General features: G+C 48.7%; 1 protein-coding gene across 6 annotated transcripts in view; it reads left to right on the forward strand.

The window, feature by feature from the left end:
* The window catches only part of NFAT5 (nuclear factor of activated T cells 5), a 182,225-nt gene that overhangs the window by 64,840 nt on the left and 98,709 nt on the right, over positions 1–18,676 (forward strand). The window lies entirely within an intron of this gene.

Here is an 18,676-nt window from a genome sequence, read left to right on the forward strand (position 1 = left end):
GAAGAACATAACTGCTAGGGAATCGGTGACGCATTGTGCTGCCAAATAGAAGAAGAAAGAAGAAGATTACCAGCACAATCGCCTTCCTTGACTCCTCCTGGGCTGCCTGCATCCGACATCAAGTCATAATCACGTCACCACCTAATGTCCTGTAGCGGTATTGCAGGCTGTCAGTGTGTGGCGCCCATGGAGGAGTTGGCTTGTCAGGGCTCTCTTTGCCAGTGTGTTTTCCTGGTCCCTGCTTCCTCCTGGATGAGCTGCTGGTTACTAGTAAGTGCCTTATATGCTCGCGTATAAGCCTCATTTTTCAGCACAAAAATGTGCTGAAAAGTTACCCCCTCGGCTTATATGCGAGTTAGTGGAGCAGAACTGATGGTGAAGCAGGGTTTGTTACTGGCAGAGGAGCTTAAGGGTCATGCACTAGTGATCCTGCTCTTACCAGCTGGCTCCCTGCCGTTTCTTTGTCACCCATCCTATGCAACATGTGCAGCCGAGTGGACCAGCAACGTGTCAGCAGTGCAATGATCAGAAATTCTTCTTGTGCGGCAATTGCTGTGTTTCATATCTATGATGCCATCTAATGGCAGCTTGAGACACAACTGTATCATCCTTGGGGCACGTCTGGTTAAGAGGAGAAGGGATGACTTGTACTGGGGGCACATCTGGCTAATGTGGACGGGGCTTATATGTAAGTCAATCACTTTTTCCTGGTTTTTGGGGGAAAAGTGGGTACCTCGGCTTATACGTGGGTTGGTTTATATGCAAGTATGTACGGTAGGCAGATCTACTTGTGACCTGTGGCTGTGTGACTGTCCCTAAAGAGTAAGGGTTCGCGAGTCCACGGGGGTGGGGTGGGAGCGCAATTCTTACACTCGCACTCTGGGTGCAATTTAGCCTAGAAAGTGCCCTGGATATAGTAATAGCAGCACCTCTAGGCTCTGCACTAGGAGAGAGACACCTTGCAGCAGGAGAGTGTTACGGGGTCACAGCCTTCCTCAGGGCAGTCGGTATTTGTATACTGAGGGTCTACGAGCCCTGAGGATATAGCAGTAGGTACAATGGCCCCTCTAGGATCTGCACATGGAGAGAGGGTGACATCCCACAGGAATAGAGCAGTTATGGGGTCACAGTTTCTCTCAGGGCAGTCGGTATTTGTTTACTGAGGGTCTCGGGCCCTGAGGCTATAGCAGTAGTTACTCTGGCCCCTCTAGGATCTGCACATGGAGAGAGGGTGACACCCAGCAGCAATAGAGCAGTTATGAGGTCACAGCTTTTCTCAGGGCTGTCGGTATTTGTATACTGGAGGTCTTGGAACCCTGAGGATATAGCGGTAGTTACTCTGGTCCCTCTAGGATTTGCACATGGAGAGAGGGTGACACTCCGCAGCAATAGAGCAGTTATGAGGTCACAGCTTTCCTCAGGGCTGTCGGTATTTGTATGTTGAAGCTCTCTTGGCCCTCAGGATAAAGATACAGTATTGGCAGCACCTCTGAGTTCTGCACGTGGGGGGTGACATCTCACAGGCCTCTGATACATAACCATAAAGGTATTTTGTAACTGAAGTATGTTTTGGAAATAGCTGAGGGCACGAGGTAATACGCCCTCCATAGACGTAAGGCTGTGATTTTTCCTTTGAATGACGCCAGGGTGTGTTACTATATCCACAACACGGACATCCGTGCCATCCAGAAGTATCACTTGTGAATGTGGCTGAGAAACCCGACCCTCTGTGTACGAGTGAGTATGAGACGCGGGCATCGCTGTGCCAGCCAACTATGCAGCTAAATATATGGCAAGGGGAAGTTTACGTTCCGGAGGAGCTGCGGAGACTGATAGTCCGCCTGCCTCGTGTCTTCACCTGGTTACTGTGTAACCTCAGCCCTGGAGCCCCAGTGTGTGCAGGGTAAGCAGCTACAGAGGGAGGCGAAGTTACATTGTTAATCTTTAGCGGTTTGTTGGCGTACAAACATCCTCTGCATTCCTCAGATACTTCGCTGGCTTTGGAAATCGCTCGGCTCTTCGAGGGGTACTTTAACCCCTACGCAGCCACATAGAGCCACCATAGCGCTGGGGGAGTCGGCGGTCATGTGACATACGCGCAGGAGCCAATTAAGGACGACAGAGGGGATAATGACACTTGGCCCAGTTCCATGCTGCAGTCGATTTGCATTAAATGTGCATGCAAGTAATTATTAGCATTGTGTTGAGTCTTTCCACTGGTGAGCGATTGAGCACCTGTGTTAACAGTAACCTACAGAGATGGTCAATGAGTTGTTAATAATTCCAAATGCATGCAAATTGAATGCACATCTGAAGTGAGAGGGTTATGGAAGCTGCCATATTTCTTTCCTTGTAAACAATGCAGATTGCCTGGCTGTCCTGCTGATGCGCTGCCTCTAATAATTTTAGCCATAGCATGCAGACCACATGTTTGACAGAAGTTTGACCGGGGTTGCCCCATGCTTGTTTCAGGTGTGTGATTCAGACACTACTGATGCTTGATAGATCAGCAGGACTTCCAGGCAATTGATGTTGTTTAACCTCTTCAGGTTTCTGGGTTTTTTACCTTTTCAAAGAGACACTGAAGCGAAAAAAAAAATCATATAATGAATTGGTTGTGTAGTACAGATAATTACTAGAACATTAGTAGCAAAGAAAATATTCTCATATTTTTATTTTCAGTTATATAGTTTATTTTATAACATTGCATCGTTCTCTAATATTTGCAGTTTACACACTACTCAGCATTCTAAATGATTTTACAGAGCAGGCTAGTGACCTTTTGAACTGTTCTCTGCAAAGAACGGAAAAAAATTACAGTGACTGACAGTTGAGATAATAAGTTTCAGGAGACAGAGCTCTGACTTTGGAAGTCGTGGAGCTCAATGACTCTTGCATAGATAACAACTGGAGTTTCTTAACTCTTCCTGTACTGGAAACCATATTCGACTTATGTCTCTGCTCCTAATGTTTTATTTCTTAGCTGTACTACACATACAAATCATTACATCATATTTTTTTTCCGCATCAGTGTTTCTTTAAGGTTCCTGACCATTTTGGCACATCAGCTCTGCAAAATATTGATATAGCAATAACTTTATATTACCTATGCCATCAAAGTGATGCATACATTTTTTTTCTGGACAATCTAGGCTTTCTTTAGGTAATATTTTTTTCAAGTATTATTTAATTTCATATTAAGGAAAATTAGGCATGAACACAAAAATTGCAAATTGTTTCATGTTTCCCCCTTCCTAACTTATACATGACAAGTGCCACAGTTTTTTAAAACGCCTCAAAATGTTATTTGGCTTGTCTTGGTTAAAACGATACCATACATGCCATATTTCATCACTAGTTGGGCTTGAAGCGCACCAGTATCACCAGCCTGGGCGTCTGTAGGGATTGCATACGATTGCTAGGGCGCACAGTTTGGGGACCACAGTGCTGTATAGATGCATTGCTAGGCAACAACATTTTGATGCTTCTATACAGCGTTGTCTCCGAGCTGCCTGTCGCCATACTGATCACATCCGATCGCAATAGGGGGCAGACATTACAGTGTCCATGAATCCAAGGCCATGTATAGGTGACACAAGGAGTTGATTAGTTTTGTACGGGTTAAAACTTTGCACACAAAAAAAATATATTTTTTATTGTCACTCACCTTTAGGGACCTTTTTTTTTTTTTTTTTTTACAGGTGGCTGAACTGCATGCTCGGTGATCAGTTACCAGGCAGCAGCAAGCAGTTGTGAGAGTTCAACAGTCTTTTCACTGCCTATCAACTGCTCATGTAAAAGGCCCTAAGGCCCCTTTTCCATAAGCAGTTGATAGGCAGTGAAAGGCCTCTTTTCCATGGGCAGTTGAACTGTGTGCTCAGCAAGCAGTTGGCAGGCAGCAGTGAGCAGTTACCAGGCAGCAGCCAGCAGTTGTGAGAGTCTGAGAGGCATTTCACTGCCTATCACCTGACTGTGGAAAAGAGTCCAAACTCTCACAACTGCTTGCTGCTGCCTCCTGATAACTGCCCATTGCTGCCTGGTAACTGCATGCTAAGCACACAGTTCAACAGTCCGTGGAAATGAGCCCTTAGGCCTTGTTCATGTTATAAATTACAATCGCTGAGAGATTTTATTGAGCGATTTTGAAAGCGCTTTGAGAGCGATTTTTGCTTTTGTGTAGTGTTTTAAGAGTTTGAAAATGGTGCAGGAGCCGCGTTTGCGATTGGATAGAAGGCTCATCGGTTATGTGAGAACACTCATTTAGAGCAACATTGCACAAGCGCTTTTAGGCTCCCTGCACACTGCAAATCCATTTTCAGGTTCCGATTCCGATTTGCAATTCTGATTTTCCCTGAAAACAAACAACAGAAAAACGGAGGAAAAAAAACGCACCATGCAGTAATGATTAAAAATCGGAATCGGATGTAAAAAACTATTAAAAATCGGATTCGCATGCAGTGTGCAGGGAGCCTTAAAGAGAGAATAAATCTCGCTTCAGACCTCTTAGATAGCAGGGGCATGTGTGCCCCTGCTAAACCGCCGCTATCCCGCGGCTTAACGGGGGTCCCTGATCCCCCAATCCCCTCCGTAATGCGGGGGAGCGCTTCCTGGTTGGGGCAGGGCTAACCGCCGCAGCCCTGCCCCACACGCGTCTGTCAGCGCGTATCTCCGCCTCTCCCCCGCCCCTCTCAGTCTTCCTTCACTGAGAGGGGCGGGGGAGAGGCGGCGATGCGCCGCTGATAGACGCGACTGGAGGCAGTGCTGCAGCCGTTAGCCCTGCCTCCAGGAGCGACCAAGTCTGTGACCAAGTGTTGCAGTGGGGGGTTTGGGGGTGAAGGGACCCCCGTTTAGCGGCGCGATAGCGGCGGTTTAGCAGGGGCACACATGCCCCTGCTAACTATGAGCTCTGAAGCGAGATTTATTCTCGCTTCAGAGTCTCTTTAAGGCGATTTTTAAAATTGGCAGCACTAAGAAAACCAAAATCGCTCTTAATGTGAACACACCCTTAGATCCCTTTTCCATGAGCAGCTGATAGGCAGGCAAAAGACTCTCAAACTCTCACACCTGCTCGCTGCTGCCTGGTAACTGCTCACTGCTGCCTGGTAACTGCTCACTGCTGCCTGGTAACTGCCCACTGAGTGCGCAGTTCAGCCACCTGTGGGAAAGGGGCATTACTGCTAGCAGCAATCATTCACTATGATGAATGAATTAGTGCATGTGCACGATCGCGGTGGAGACGGGGGCTTATAGTGCTGGACATAAGTCTCACTCCAGTAACCTTTAGGCAGGGGTCACACTTACCGGCTTTCGTACGCGTTTTCTGCACAGAAAAACTGTTTTCAACTAAGAACTCATGTTAATCAATGAGCTAGGTCACACTTGAATGCAGATTTCGCACGCAGAAAAAAAACTGACATCTTGCGCAATTTGTCAGTTTTCTCTATAAATTACATTAGCTGTTGTAAGGTAGAGGTCACACTTGTCTTTCAGTTTTCTGAAAAGTGTAGAAACTGAAAGAAAAATGTGACCCCTGCCTAAGTGTAGCTAATTTGATGTGAGTCTTCTGTCCAGGAACCAGAAGTGGTTAAAAAGAAATAAACATGGCAGCCTCCGTATACCTCTCACTTCAGGCCGTCCCTTTTGTATGCAATGTAGAATTGGATCAGCTGACGTTGGTGGGACGTGCGCTCCATTGACTTGGTTCCAAAGTATGTACAAGTTGCATGAAAGAAGTAAAAATGTGCTGTTGTTGACCATCTTTAGTAACAAAACGAATGATCTGGAATGGGATAGGAAGTGGAATGTTCTTTTCTTCAGAGTCTTATGCTGGGAATACACGGTACCGCTCGATTGAGCCATTAGATGGCTCGATTGATAATTTCCGACCTGTCCAATCACCCGCCCGATCGATTCCGCATGGGGGACAATGGAAAAAGATAAGGAAAACGAGCAGAAGATAAGAGAATCGCCTGCGGGGACGAGCGGAAATCGATCCGGCGGCATAATCGAGTGCCGTGTATTCCCGGCATTAGGACTCATTTCTACGGACAGTTTACCTGTGTGCTCAGCAAGTAGTTACCAGGCAGCAGCGAGCAGTTACCAGGCAGCAGCGAGCAGTTACCAGGCAGCAGCGAGCAGTTACCAGGCAGCAGTGAGCAGTTACCAGGCAGCAGTGAGCAGTTACCAGGCAGCAGTGAGCAGTTACCAGGCAGCAGTGAGCAGTTACCAGGCAGCAGCAAGTAGTTACCAGGCAGCAGCGAGCAGTTACCAGGCAGCAGCAAGTAGTTACCAGGCAGCAGCGAGCAGTTACCAGGCAGCAGCGAGCAGTTACCAGGCAGCAGCGAGCAGTTACCAGGCAGCAGCGAGCAGTTACCAGGCAGCAGCGAGCAGTTACCAGGCAGCAGCGAGCAGTTACCAGGCAGCAGTGAGCAGTTACCAGGCAGCAGTGAGCAGTTACCAGGCAGCAGCAAGCAGTTACCAGGCAGCAGCAAGCAGTTACCAGGCAGCAGCAAGCAGTTACCAGGCAGCAGCAAGTAGCTACCAGGCAGCAGTGAGCAGTTACCAGGCAGCAGCGAGCAGTTACCAGGCAGCAGCGAGCAGTTACCAGGCAGCAGTGAGCAGTTACCAGGCAGCAGTGAGCAGTTACCAGGCAGCAGTGAGCAGTTACCAGGCAGCAGTGAGCAGTTACCAGGCAGCAGTGAGCAGTTACCAGGCAGCAGTGAGCAGTTACCAGGCAGCAGTGAGCAGTTACCAGGCAGCAGTGAGCAGTTACCAGGCAGCAGTGAGCAGTTACCAGGCAGCAGTGAGCAGTTACCAGGCAGCAGTGAGCAGTTACCAGGCAGCAGCGAGCAGTTACCAGGCAGCAGCGAGCAGTTACCAGGCAGCAGCGAGCAGTTACCAGGCAGCAGCGAGCAGTTACCAGGCAGCAGCGAGCAGTTACCAGGCAGCAGCGAGCAGTTACCAGGCAGCAGCGAGCAGTTACCAGGCAGCAGCGAGCAGTTACCAGGCAGCAGCGAGCAGTTACCAGGCAGCAGCGAGCAGTTACCAGGCAGCAGCGAGCAGTTACCAGGCAGCAGCGAGCAGTTACCAGGCAGCAGCGAGCAGTTACCAGGCAGCAGCGAGCAGTTACCAGGCAGCAGCGAGCAGTTACCAGGCAGCAGCGAGCAGTTACCAGGCAGCAGCGAGCAGTTACCAGGCAGCAGCGAGCAGTTACCAGGCAGCAGCGAGCAGTTACCAGGCAGCAGCGAGCAGTTACCAGGCAGCAGCGAGCAGTTACCAGGCAGCAGCGAGCAGTTACCAGGCAGCAGCGAGCAGTTACCAGGCAGCAGCGAGCAGTTACCAGGCAGCAGCGAGCAGTTACCAGGCAGCAGCGAGCAGTTACCAGGCAGCAGCGAGCAGTTACCAGGCAGCAGCGAGCAGTTACCAGGCAGCAGCGAGCAGTTACCAGGCAGCAGCGAGCAGCTACCAGGCAGCAGCGAGCAGCTACCAGGCAGCAGCGAGCAGTTACCAGGCAGCAGCGAGCAGTTACCAGGCAGCAGCGAGCAGTTACCAGGCAGCAGCGAGCAGTTACCAGGCAGCAGCGAGCAGTTACCAGGCAGCAGCGAGCAGTTACCAGGCAGCAGTGAGCAGTTACCAGGCAGCAGTGAGCAGTTACCAGGCAGCAGTGAGCAGTTACCAGGCAGCAGCGAGCAGTTACCAGGCAGCAGCGAGCAGTTACCAGGCAGCAGCGAGCAGTTACCAGGCAGCAGCGAGCAGTTACCAGGCAGCAGCGAGCAGTTACCAGGCAGCAGCGAGCAGTTACCAGGCAGCAGCGAGCAGTTACCAGGCAGCAGCGAGCAGTTACCAGGCAGCAGCGAGCAGTTACCAGGCAGCAGCGAGCAGTTACCAGGCAGCAGCGAGCAGTTACCAGGCAGCAGCGAGCAGTTACCAGGCAGCAGCGAGCAGTTACCAGGCAGCAGCGAGCAGTTACCAGGCAGCAGCGAGCAGTTACCAGGCAGCAGCGAGCAGTTACCAGGCAGCAGCGAGCAGTTACCAGGCAGCAGCGAGCAGTTACCAGGCAGCAGCGAGCAGTTACCAGGCAGCAGCGAGCAGTTACCAGGCAGCAGCGAGCAGTTACCAGGCAGCAGTGAGCAGTTACCAGGCAGCAGCAAGTAGTTACCAATCAGCAGTGAGCAGTTACCAGGCAGCAACAAGCAGTTACCAGGCAGCAGTGAGCAGTTACTAGTCAGCAGTAAGCAGTTACCAGGCAGCAACAAGCAGTTGTGAGAGTTTAATTTAATTAATTTTGTGTGCTTTTTTGGTACTGTGTGGCCGCCCCCTTCTGGCCACTCTGATTCTGCACTGTACATAACCCACAATCTCCTCATTAAAATAGATGGTCCAGCTGTCGACAGAAGGTGATCGAGGTTGGGCTGAGGTCCCGGGGTGAAGGTATAGGAGGTTGTGCTAAGGTCCTAAAGTGAAGGTATAGGAGGTTGTGCACAAGGTGAAGGTAATGGAGGCTGACCTCATGTGTTGAAGGTAATGAAAGCTGTGGTGACGTCATACAGTGAGGGTGATGTCCCTTATACTGTTGCAGCAGAGGTGCAGAGGTTGTGCTAAGGTCCTAGAGTGAAGGTATAGGAGGTTGTGCACAAGGTGAAGGTAATGGAGGCTGACCTCATATGGTGAAGGTGATGAAGGCTGTGGGGACGTCATACAGTGAGGGTGATGTCCCTTATACTGTTGCAGCAGAGGTGCAGAGATTGTGCAAAGGTCCTAGAGTGAAGGTATAGGAGGTTGTGCACAGGGTGAAGGTGAGGGAGGTTGTGGTCAGGACTCAGGGTGGAGATGATGGACGCTGTGCTGAGGTCACAGAGTGAAGGTAATGGAGGTTGTGTTGAGGTCCCAGGGTGAAAGTGATGGAGTTTGGGCTGAGGTCACAGGGTTGACCTCATATGGTGAAGTTGAAGGCTGTGGTGACGTCATACAGTGAAGGTGATGTCACTTATACTGTTGCAGCAGAGGTGCAGAGTGTTATCTTGCAGCTCAGTATGTAGAACCTGACCTCCCAGTCCAGCCCTCCCCCAGTCATCCTTTATATGAACAGGCCTTGTGCTGTGGAGAGACTATGAGGCTGTATTTCCATGTAACGGCTCTCCCTGTGCTAGGCTTGGATGTTATGTAAAGCTGAGAGCAGCGAGAGGAGGGAGACTTCCCTCTGAACTTGTTCAGTGGCTCTCCTCCCTCCCCGGTCCCCTTCACCACATTATACTAGCTGTGCTCAGGATGGCATCCTCTCGCCAAAAGTCACAGCGGGCCCAGCCAAACCAAACTGGTGCTCAGCCCTCTGCTGGCCATGACCGTGCTGCACACGGCTTAGACAACCTCCTCTGCGTCCAGCAATCACTTTCTCACCGAGAAATCCGCTCTCACTGCCTGCACAACATCACATCGCTGGGAAATATTTTCTTTGGTATTTCATTGTGTTATTTTTTTATGGTGGGTCATCCAGAGTTTATTGAACTGGTTTTCGCAGCTCGTACACACATTGTGGGCTGTGATTAAAGAAGAACTCTGCTTGAATGTTCTGCATAGGTTGTGATGGTTGAGCTGCTCTGATCGTTGTGTATAACTAAGGCAGAACTGACACTGGAATTAAAGGACGACTGTAGTGCAATGGATGTGGAGGGAGATTTGGGCGCAGCCGGCGCCACCATAGGCTGTAATAGTAATTAGGGCTATAGCAGCGCACAGGGAGTAACTTTGCCGGAATCAGAAGCTGGAGCTGAAGTTACTTTTAAAACACTGTAATTCATCCGCCAGCAATAGCTGGAAGCCGAATTACATCATTCATACATAGTGGGTATCCATTTGGACCTGGAGGGGGAATAGTAATTAACACCGCCAGGACATGTGCAGCAGCAGGATAAGCCATATACCGGCTGTATCCTGCACCCAAGTCTCCCGGAGCCGATTTCATATGTATGCTGTGGAGGCTGCCATATTTATTTCCTTTTACGTAATACCGGTTGCCTGGCAGCCCTGCTGGTCTATTTAGTTTCAGAAGTGTCTGAATTACACCAGAAACAAGCATGCAGCTAATCTTGTCAGGTTTGACAATAATGTCGGTAACCCCTGATCTGCTGTATGCTTGTTCAGGGGCTATGGCTAAAAGTATTAGAGGCAGAGGATCAGCAGGACAGCCAGGCAACTGGTATTGCTTCTAAGGAAATAAATATAGCAGCCTTCATATCCCTCTCACTTCTGTTGTTTTTTAAAGCACAGCTGAAGTGAGAGGTATATGGAGGCTTCCATATTTCTGTCCTTTTCAACAATGCACATTGCCTGGCTGACCTGCTAATCCACTGCCTTGAATACCTTTAGCCATAGACCCTGAACAAGCATGCAGATCAGATGTAAAGTGGTGAAAGAGACAAGAGCGCTCCTTTGGTGTATTACTTTTCTTTACTTTAAAGAGACTCTGTAACATTCAAAACATCCCCTGGGGGGTACTCACCTCGGGTGGGGGAAGCCTCCGGATCCTAATGAGGCTTCCCACGCCGTCCTCTGTCCCACGGGGGTCTCTCCGCAGCCCTCCGAACAGCCGGCGACTGTGCCGACTGTCATTTCAATATTTACCTTTGCTGGCTCCAGCGGGGGCGCTGTGGCGGCTTTCCATTCCGAACTACACGGAAATACCCGATCTCATTCGGGTCCGCTCTACTGCGCAGGCGCAGGAAACTTGCGCCTGCGCAGTAGAGCGGACCCGACGGCGATCGGGTATTTCCGTGTAGTTCGGAGCCGACAGCCGTCAGAGCGCCTGCGCAGGAGCCAGGAAGGTAAATAATGACGTCACCGCTGCCCGGACTCCACGGAGGGCTGCAGCGAGACCCCTGACGGATGGAGGACGGCGTGGGAAGCCTCATTAGGATCCGGAGGCTTCCCCCACCCGAGGTGAGTACCCCCCAGGGGATATTTTTATGTTACAGTTCCTCTTTAAAATTTCACGCATACAAATTACACTTACAGTGTGTTAAAAACAAGAGCACATCACAGGCCTGCCAGCCGTCCTCTCCTACCCTGTGTTTGGCCAAAACGACCTGACGAAGGCGTGGTTAAGCGCCGAAACGCGTCGTGACGTCAGACGGCTCCAGCGTGAACAAGCCCCGCCCACCGAATCCAGCTCCGCGTCGGGAGACACCGCACCTGTCGTTTTGGCCAAACACAGGGTAGGAGAGGACGGCTGGCAGGCCTGTGATGCGCTCTTGTTTTTAACACACTGTAAGTGTAATTTGTATGCGTGAAATTTTACAGTAAAGAAAAGTAATACACCAAAGGAGCGCTCTTGTCTCTTTCACCACTTTACTCAGGTCACTGGCACCACCCAGCAACCAGGAGCAGCACCTTGAAAACCGTTACAGCCCATACTGAGTGAGAGGGTAGCGCAGGAGATTTTCTTCCTTCTGTATCATCTGCAGATCAGATGTGTCTGATTGGTTTATTAGACACGTGCTTGTTTCAGGTGTGTGATTCGGACGCTAGCAGTCAAAGAGAACAGCAAGACGGCCAGGCAACTGGTATTGTTTAAAGCTGACCTGAACTCCGAACTTCCTCTCTTCTCTAAAAGATAAGCAACAGTATAATAACCTTTAAAGAAAACATTTCTTTGTCACAGCTGATACAAATCCTGCAATAAATCTGCAGTGTGTCTACTTCCTGCTTTCATGGAATCAGACCTAGGATTAACATCCTGCTGCTCTGCTGAGGCTGCCGAGATTCCTGAACTTGACAGCTGAGGTATCAAATTACACTTGTGATTAATCACAGATGAGGGGGAATTAGACAGACTGAACTCTCTTAATACACACAGGTTGCATTTCTCTGTGTTTTCCTTCTGTCCTGTGCAAGAGTTCAGGTCCACTTTAACTGCCTAACGACTGCTCAACGCCGATCGGCTTGAGCAGCGCGGCGACCCCAGGACCACTCCGCGCCAATTGGCATGAAGTGCCAGGGGCAGGGATTGTAGGGGTTCCCCGCTTGATCCCCGCTATCGCCGCTAAGGAAAGGTAGACACCGTTTAATAACACTGTACAGCGCTAAGGCAGCGATGTACTGGGGACAGCTGTTTGACATGATTGTCCCCTTGGGCGACAGAAAAGTGATCAGCGGTCATAGGCTAAAGCCTTTGACAGCCGATCATGCTGATTGGCTGGCGGGGGGAGGAAGCGAGGGTTAAAAAAAAACCACTTAACCACTTCGGGACCAGCACCCTCTGCCCCCTTAAGGACCAGAGTGTGCTGGTCCAGCAAACCGCCGCTTCCCGACGAATCGCCACAATAAGCCGTCGCTCCCGCCGGTCACGCCGCTCTGTCCCCGCCGCTGGCTGCTCTCTCTGCCGTCGCTATGACAGCAGAGCTCTGTGCGCCGGTCAGGAGCCGCTTTCATTGGCTCCTGACCCTGTCACTCCATGTAAACCAATGAATGAATGACAGGGCCAGGAACCAATGAAAACGGCTCCTGCCCGGCTCACAGTGCTCTGCCGTCATAGAGGCGACAGAGCAGCACATTGCAGCGGAGATCGGGCGGGGGCACGCGGTGAATGGGACATAGAGTTTACGTCCGTTCAGAACTGCAGCGCCCCCGCCCGCCGTACATTTATACTGCGGCGGTCCGCAGGTAGTTAAAATACAGAAATATATTGAAAAAATAAATATTTTTCAAAAAATAAAAACACATAGGGGGAGCAATCACAGCCCCACCAACAGAAAGCTCTGTAGGTGGGCAGAAAAAGGGAGGGGGGGGGGGGGTGAATCACTTGTGTGTTGAATTGTATGGCCCTGCAGCGAGGCCTTAAAGCTGAAGTGGCCTAATTGGCAAAAAATGGCCTGGCCACTAGGGGGGTTTAACACAGTGGTCCTCAAGAGGTTAAAGCAAACACCTTTCCTTTTTTTGGAGGGTGGCGTTGTGGTGGTAGGGGGGGAGTGAGATCTGTTTTATCTCAAGCCCCCAGTGCATGATTCTGCTATGAATATGACTGTATTCCTGTCATTTCCCAGCAGAGCTGAAGGTTGTTACAGTAATGTATGACTATCAGATCTCTGTAGGATTTAGCTCCAGCCCTTGTGACGGACTAACCCTCTGTAAGATTCTCAAGGTTTCTGACTGAAGTTTTGTACAATAGGTCACATTTTATGCTGTTGACCTCAGAAAACCAGCATGGCGTAAGGCCAGCGAGAGATCCCTTTATAGATGCCTTGTGCGGAGGGGGAAGAACAGCTCTGAGAGTAAACCATACACATGCCACTCCGAGATGCTGACTGTTTGTCCAAAGCTGGGGATTGGGGGGAGGCGGGGGGGTGCCAGGCTGGGGTTAAATATCACCCACTCTGTTCCATTTATTGACTGCCTACTTCCTGCTGAGCAATGTGCGTTGTGCTGAGATTCACGGGATTAGGAGTCCAGCGGGATTGTGCTTCCAAGTTTAGGTTTGCCTCCCGACCTCTCTCCACTCCTCCAAGCACATTATTCTTCCAAGCCCCATCCAAGTTCATGGATACTTTGGAAATCACCGAGGATCTGAGCTGCTCTCAAACACGTGCTGAGGAACTGGAACGTTAGTGGAGCCGTGTCTTTTTCCTCTAACAAAACAAGACCATTTATCCATGCGGTATTTGTAAAGGACGCCAACATCCACCTTGTACTTGGATGCTTGTTAGCGAAGGGTAGCTGCCCATTGGCTACAGCAGGGGTCAGGAACCTTCTTGGCTGAAAGAGCCATAAACGACACATATTTTAAAATGTAATTCCGTGAGAGCCATACAATATGTTTCAAACTGGGACAGTAGGGCTCACGTCCCTGTTGTCATGGTGATGTGTATACAGTTGATCTGCCAGGCAGCGGAAGTGTCAGACACGTCTTCAGCTTCTCTTGGGTTTCAGCAACATCAGCAATTTACCTGAGAGAGGGGAAACACCGACTAACAGCTTGTACAATTAGCTTGGTGACTTGGGAGTTGATTCACTTTGTAGGACTAGATCCCTGAACTTTGGCCCAATAGGCTGCCTATTAAGTGACAGGCAGCCTATTGGGCCAATCACAGTGCGGGGATCTCATCCTACAAAGTCACTGGACCTGACGGGGCCCAGAGTGGGACAATTGGAGCTGCCGTTCAATTTGGGGTAGCGTGAGTAAGTTAGCAGTGCATGCTACAGCAGTAGCGTGCCTACTTTGAACATTTTATTTGCGCTGCCACACTCAGCTGTGCTGCTTGAGCATTGAGTAGTGTAGCTTAGTGAATCAACCCCTTCTGATTTGTATGTGAGCCAGATGCAGCCATCACAAGAGCCACATCTGGCTCCCGAGCCATAGGTTCCCTACCCCTGATCTACACAGCATCATTTGTATTCTCAGTGGATATTTCCAGTAGCAATATCTATTTTAGGATTGGAGTGATGTTGTTATGGTAATATCCGCATTTCTTCCTGTAACTGAAAATGGTAAAGAGACTGATAAAGTGGGATATGAACTGGTCGTTGTAACACCTAATGCTAAAATGTGGGCGTAGCTTTAAGTGTGGAGCTTGAAGGGGTGTGGCTAAATGAAACACTGTCTGTTCTAAACCAGTGATGTCTAACTCCAGTCCGCGAGGGCCGAGGTCCTCACAAATTTTTGGCGCAGCTCAAATGAATTGATGGGACTGAATCAGGAAAGGCGTGGTCCATCAGGTAGAACACATTCCTCCATTTCTCAGTCCATCCTAAACACTGGCTTGGATCTGGCCCTCCAGGAGTGGTGTTCAACATCTTTTTACTAAGCCTTCATCTAGATATTAAAAAGTGAAAGGGCACACAGTAGGGTAGGGTGGTGAGATGTGAAACGGTCTCCTGTAGATCAGTAAAGCAGGTGTCCGTCTATGCTGAGGACGTGGTGCAGTGCACGGGTATTGCAAAGCGTTCTCTACCAGCATCTGGGTCCAGCCATGAACAGCGGAGGCCTGCGTTGATCTATATCTGCTCTATTCCAGCCAGTGCACCAGTAGAGATCTAGGAGGCCTTGCATTATCTAGGCAACAACGATACCTGTTTTTGTGTAATGCAGCCCTTTCATGCACTGACAAACTCGTCTCAAGATGCAAGCCAAAACATAAGCTCTGGACATGATCTTCTCCTTCTATTTGCTCTGTTCGCCGCCTCCCACACCTGCATTCAGGACTTTTCATAAACTTCTCGTCTCAGGGCCATCCCACTTTATTGGTTACAATGTGGCGGTTTATCTTGTAGCCTTATTGAGGATATGGCATTTTATCTACACGTTAGCCTTCTTCGTATTGCGTTGCTGTCCCTAGTGCCGCTGTAATTGTAAAGCACCCCTGACTATGCTAACATTGTACACGATAAATCTATAATAATAATTTCAGTGTTGTATATTTCTTGTCCAGCGTTATTCTTCATTGAAAACTAGTCGTCCCCCCAGCACAGCGCATATTGCGGTGCCGATGTGTGTAATGACGACATTACCGGGTTTCGTGACTTTGTCACTCTGGCCTGTTTACATGTCTGTCCCCTCACATGACTTCACTATGGTCTGGCAGGTTTATCTTGTTTTTCTCTCATTTTTACCTCTGCCTACCCCAGGAGCCGCAAGTCTTATTATGTATAGAAACATTCGTGTCACGTTCTATTTCTATTCTAATGGAATTTGGGGGAATACATTGTGGGGAAAACAGAAGCAGTTTATGTCACAAGCTGGTGAGGTTGTCATGTGAGTCCTTATAACTAGCTCTGACAATGGCTTTTGCTGACTGTAGTTTATTTAGTTGGGGGGCTGTTATGTATCTGTGCAACACCTTTTTCACTGTGTATATGTGCACCCCTGATGAAGCCCAAATGGGTGAAACATGTTGTGACACCTTTTTCACTGTGTATATGTGCCCCTTTGATGAAGCCCAAATGGGCGAAACCTGTTGTGACACCTTTTTCACTGTGTATATGTGCACCACTGATGAAGCTCAAATGGGTGAAACATGTTGAAACACCTTTTTCACTGTGTATATGTGTGCCCCTGTTGAAGCCCAAATGGATGAAACATGTTGAGACTTGTTTGTTGGGGTTTTTTCTGTGTTTTATCACCCCTGTCCATTACTGTCTCCTGGTGAGGCAGTGAGGGAAGTGGGGAGTGTACACTGTTCATATCCCCCCATCTAGATTCCTCTTTGTAATCTGGGCAACACTAGTCTAGCTGTATTCTTACACCCAAGTATTTACTGACTATTACCCAGCCATGGTGTGTAGTGAGGTGATACCCCATCTCCCAATGTAGCAGTATTTTGTATCACCATGGCTCAGGGATCACCATTAAAAGATACCCGAGGTGACATGTGACATGATGAAATAGACATGTGTATGTACAGTGCCTAGCACACAAATAACTGTGCTGTGTTCCTTTTTTCCCTTTCTCTGCCTGAAAGAGTTAAACAACTGGTATGTAAGTGGCAGTTCATGTCTGAGTCAGGACTGAGTCAGACTACAGTGTGACCCTCATTGATAAGAAATTACAACTATAAAACACGTTCCTAGTAGTAAATGGCTTCTGAGAGAAAGAAAGAGATAAAAAGGGTAAATGGTTCATAGATTTTAGCTCAGGCATACTTCAATTAATGTGTCATTGAGCAAAAACAATAAAAGTAAAAACTTAAAAAGTAGATTTAAATAAAACTGTGGAATATCTTAAAAAGTCATTTTTAGGAGAAGGAGGATAGATACAATTGTTAATTTCAATACAGTAGTTTATTTTCACCTCGGGTGTCCTTTTAAAGTTACAGTGCTGATTTATACATTATGCTAGCCTGACGGTTTTAAAACATGTTCTTGATGTGTACTTATTCATTGCTACCCCAATCATTTTTTTAATTGATCTAATAAAAGTTAATTTTTAGCGCACTAGAGGCTGTCCTGTTGGAATTAGTTTTGAGATATTGATCCCCTAAAGGCCCTTTGTAGTGTTTAGGAATCTTATAACCCTAAGGACCTGGACACACTAACGATCTTGTGTCTGCGTTTCAGCATCTGTGAGGCCTGGAACCCAATAGAAAGCACAAAACGCTATTGCAATCGCTAGCGATTTGTGGTAGTGTTTTGCAACCGATTTTGGGAGCGATTTCCCTGTTCCTATACAATTCATTAGAATGGAAACACTCCCAAATTGTACTGCATGTCCTGCGATAGCGATTTCCTTAATCGCAATCGCTCTAGTGGAATCTGTCCCATCCATTTACATTGGCAGAGCGTTTAGGGAAATTAAGAGTGCACCTCTGATGCAATAAATCCTTTTACTTCAATAAGCACGCAATAAAAGTTACACTCACGGTGTATAATGGTACAGATGCGCAGGTCACCTGACGAAGGCGTGGTTAACGCCGAAACGCGTCGTGACGTCAGACGGCATCCCCGCGACCTGGCTCCGCCCACCGCTTCCGACTCCCACGCCAACCATCACGCTCCCCGCTGCTCTGGCCAAGCGCGGGTGCAAGGAGGCGTTTGCCGGCAGGCCTGACAGGCGCATCTGTACCATTACACACCGTGAGTGTAACTTTTATTGCGTGCTTATTGAAGTAAAAGGATTTATTGCACCAGAGGTGCGCTCTTGTTTTCTTTTCTACCTTTTGCACAGATACGCTGGCACCACCCAGCATTTGGAGCAGCACCTTTGAAGGCAAACCAGTTATTGGTTGAAGAGTGCGCAGGGTTGTTCTTCCGTTTAGGGAAATTGCTAGCTATTGAAAGCGCTCCCTAAACGCTCTAGTGAGTTCCAGGCCTGACATTGATATGTTGCTGAAAAGCGGACAGAAGTGCATTAGTGTGCCCAGACCCTTATCAAGTTCAGAGAAGGGCTCCTCCTCTCGTATAAGGCAGGGGTCACATTTTGGGGCACTTCCAAAGTTGCTGGTGGGATGCCTCGCCAGTGAGAAGTCTCCCAAAATATTGTATGTAAGAAGCAAGGACTTGAATGGCAGTAGAGACGTTTGTCACTCCTTCACTTGCTGAAATGTTGTTGGTGCTTCTCCTACTGGTGACAGAGGGACACGCTGCTGAATTACTTGCATTACTGCTATTCCTGTAAATCTTCTTGGATAAGTTCCTCCTGGCCATCGGTCTCTGGTAATTGGAGATGGTCAATTATATGCTAACAATTCTGACTTCTATGCTTGGAATTGGGCCAGTCAGATCCATTTCCTGCTCATTTTGATTGGACCAATTTCAATGGATCAATTTGCATGGGAGCCAAAATTAAGCCTCTCATTAAACCTCTTTCTGGTTCCCCAGGTGAAGTGAACCTGCTGCCTGGTCATGCTAGGAATGTTAGAGCGTGTTTGTGTTCCATTGGTGAGAACTGACGCATTGAATTTATATACTCGAACCGATCTAAATGGCAATATGTTGGCCAAGTGTGACCAGAAGCCAAAGCTGCCATCTTGGTACTGAAGTAAGAGAAATAAGGAAGCTGGGACATATTTATTTCTTTTTAATCAATGCTGTCCTGATTAACTGCCTCTAATACTTTTATTAAAGAGAACCCGAGGTAGGTTTGAAGAATATTATCTGCATACAGAGACTGGATCTGCCTATACAGCCCAGCCTCTGTTGCTATCCCAAACCCCCCTAAGGTCCCCCTGCACTCTGCAATCCCTCATAAATC

Source organism: Hyperolius riggenbachi, chromosome 11 (genome assembly GCF_040937935.1).
Source record: "Hyperolius riggenbachi isolate aHypRig1 chromosome 11, aHypRig1.pri, whole genome shotgun sequence".
Classification (NCBI taxonomy): domain Eukaryota; kingdom Metazoa; phylum Chordata; class Amphibia; order Anura; family Hyperoliidae; genus Hyperolius; species Hyperolius riggenbachi.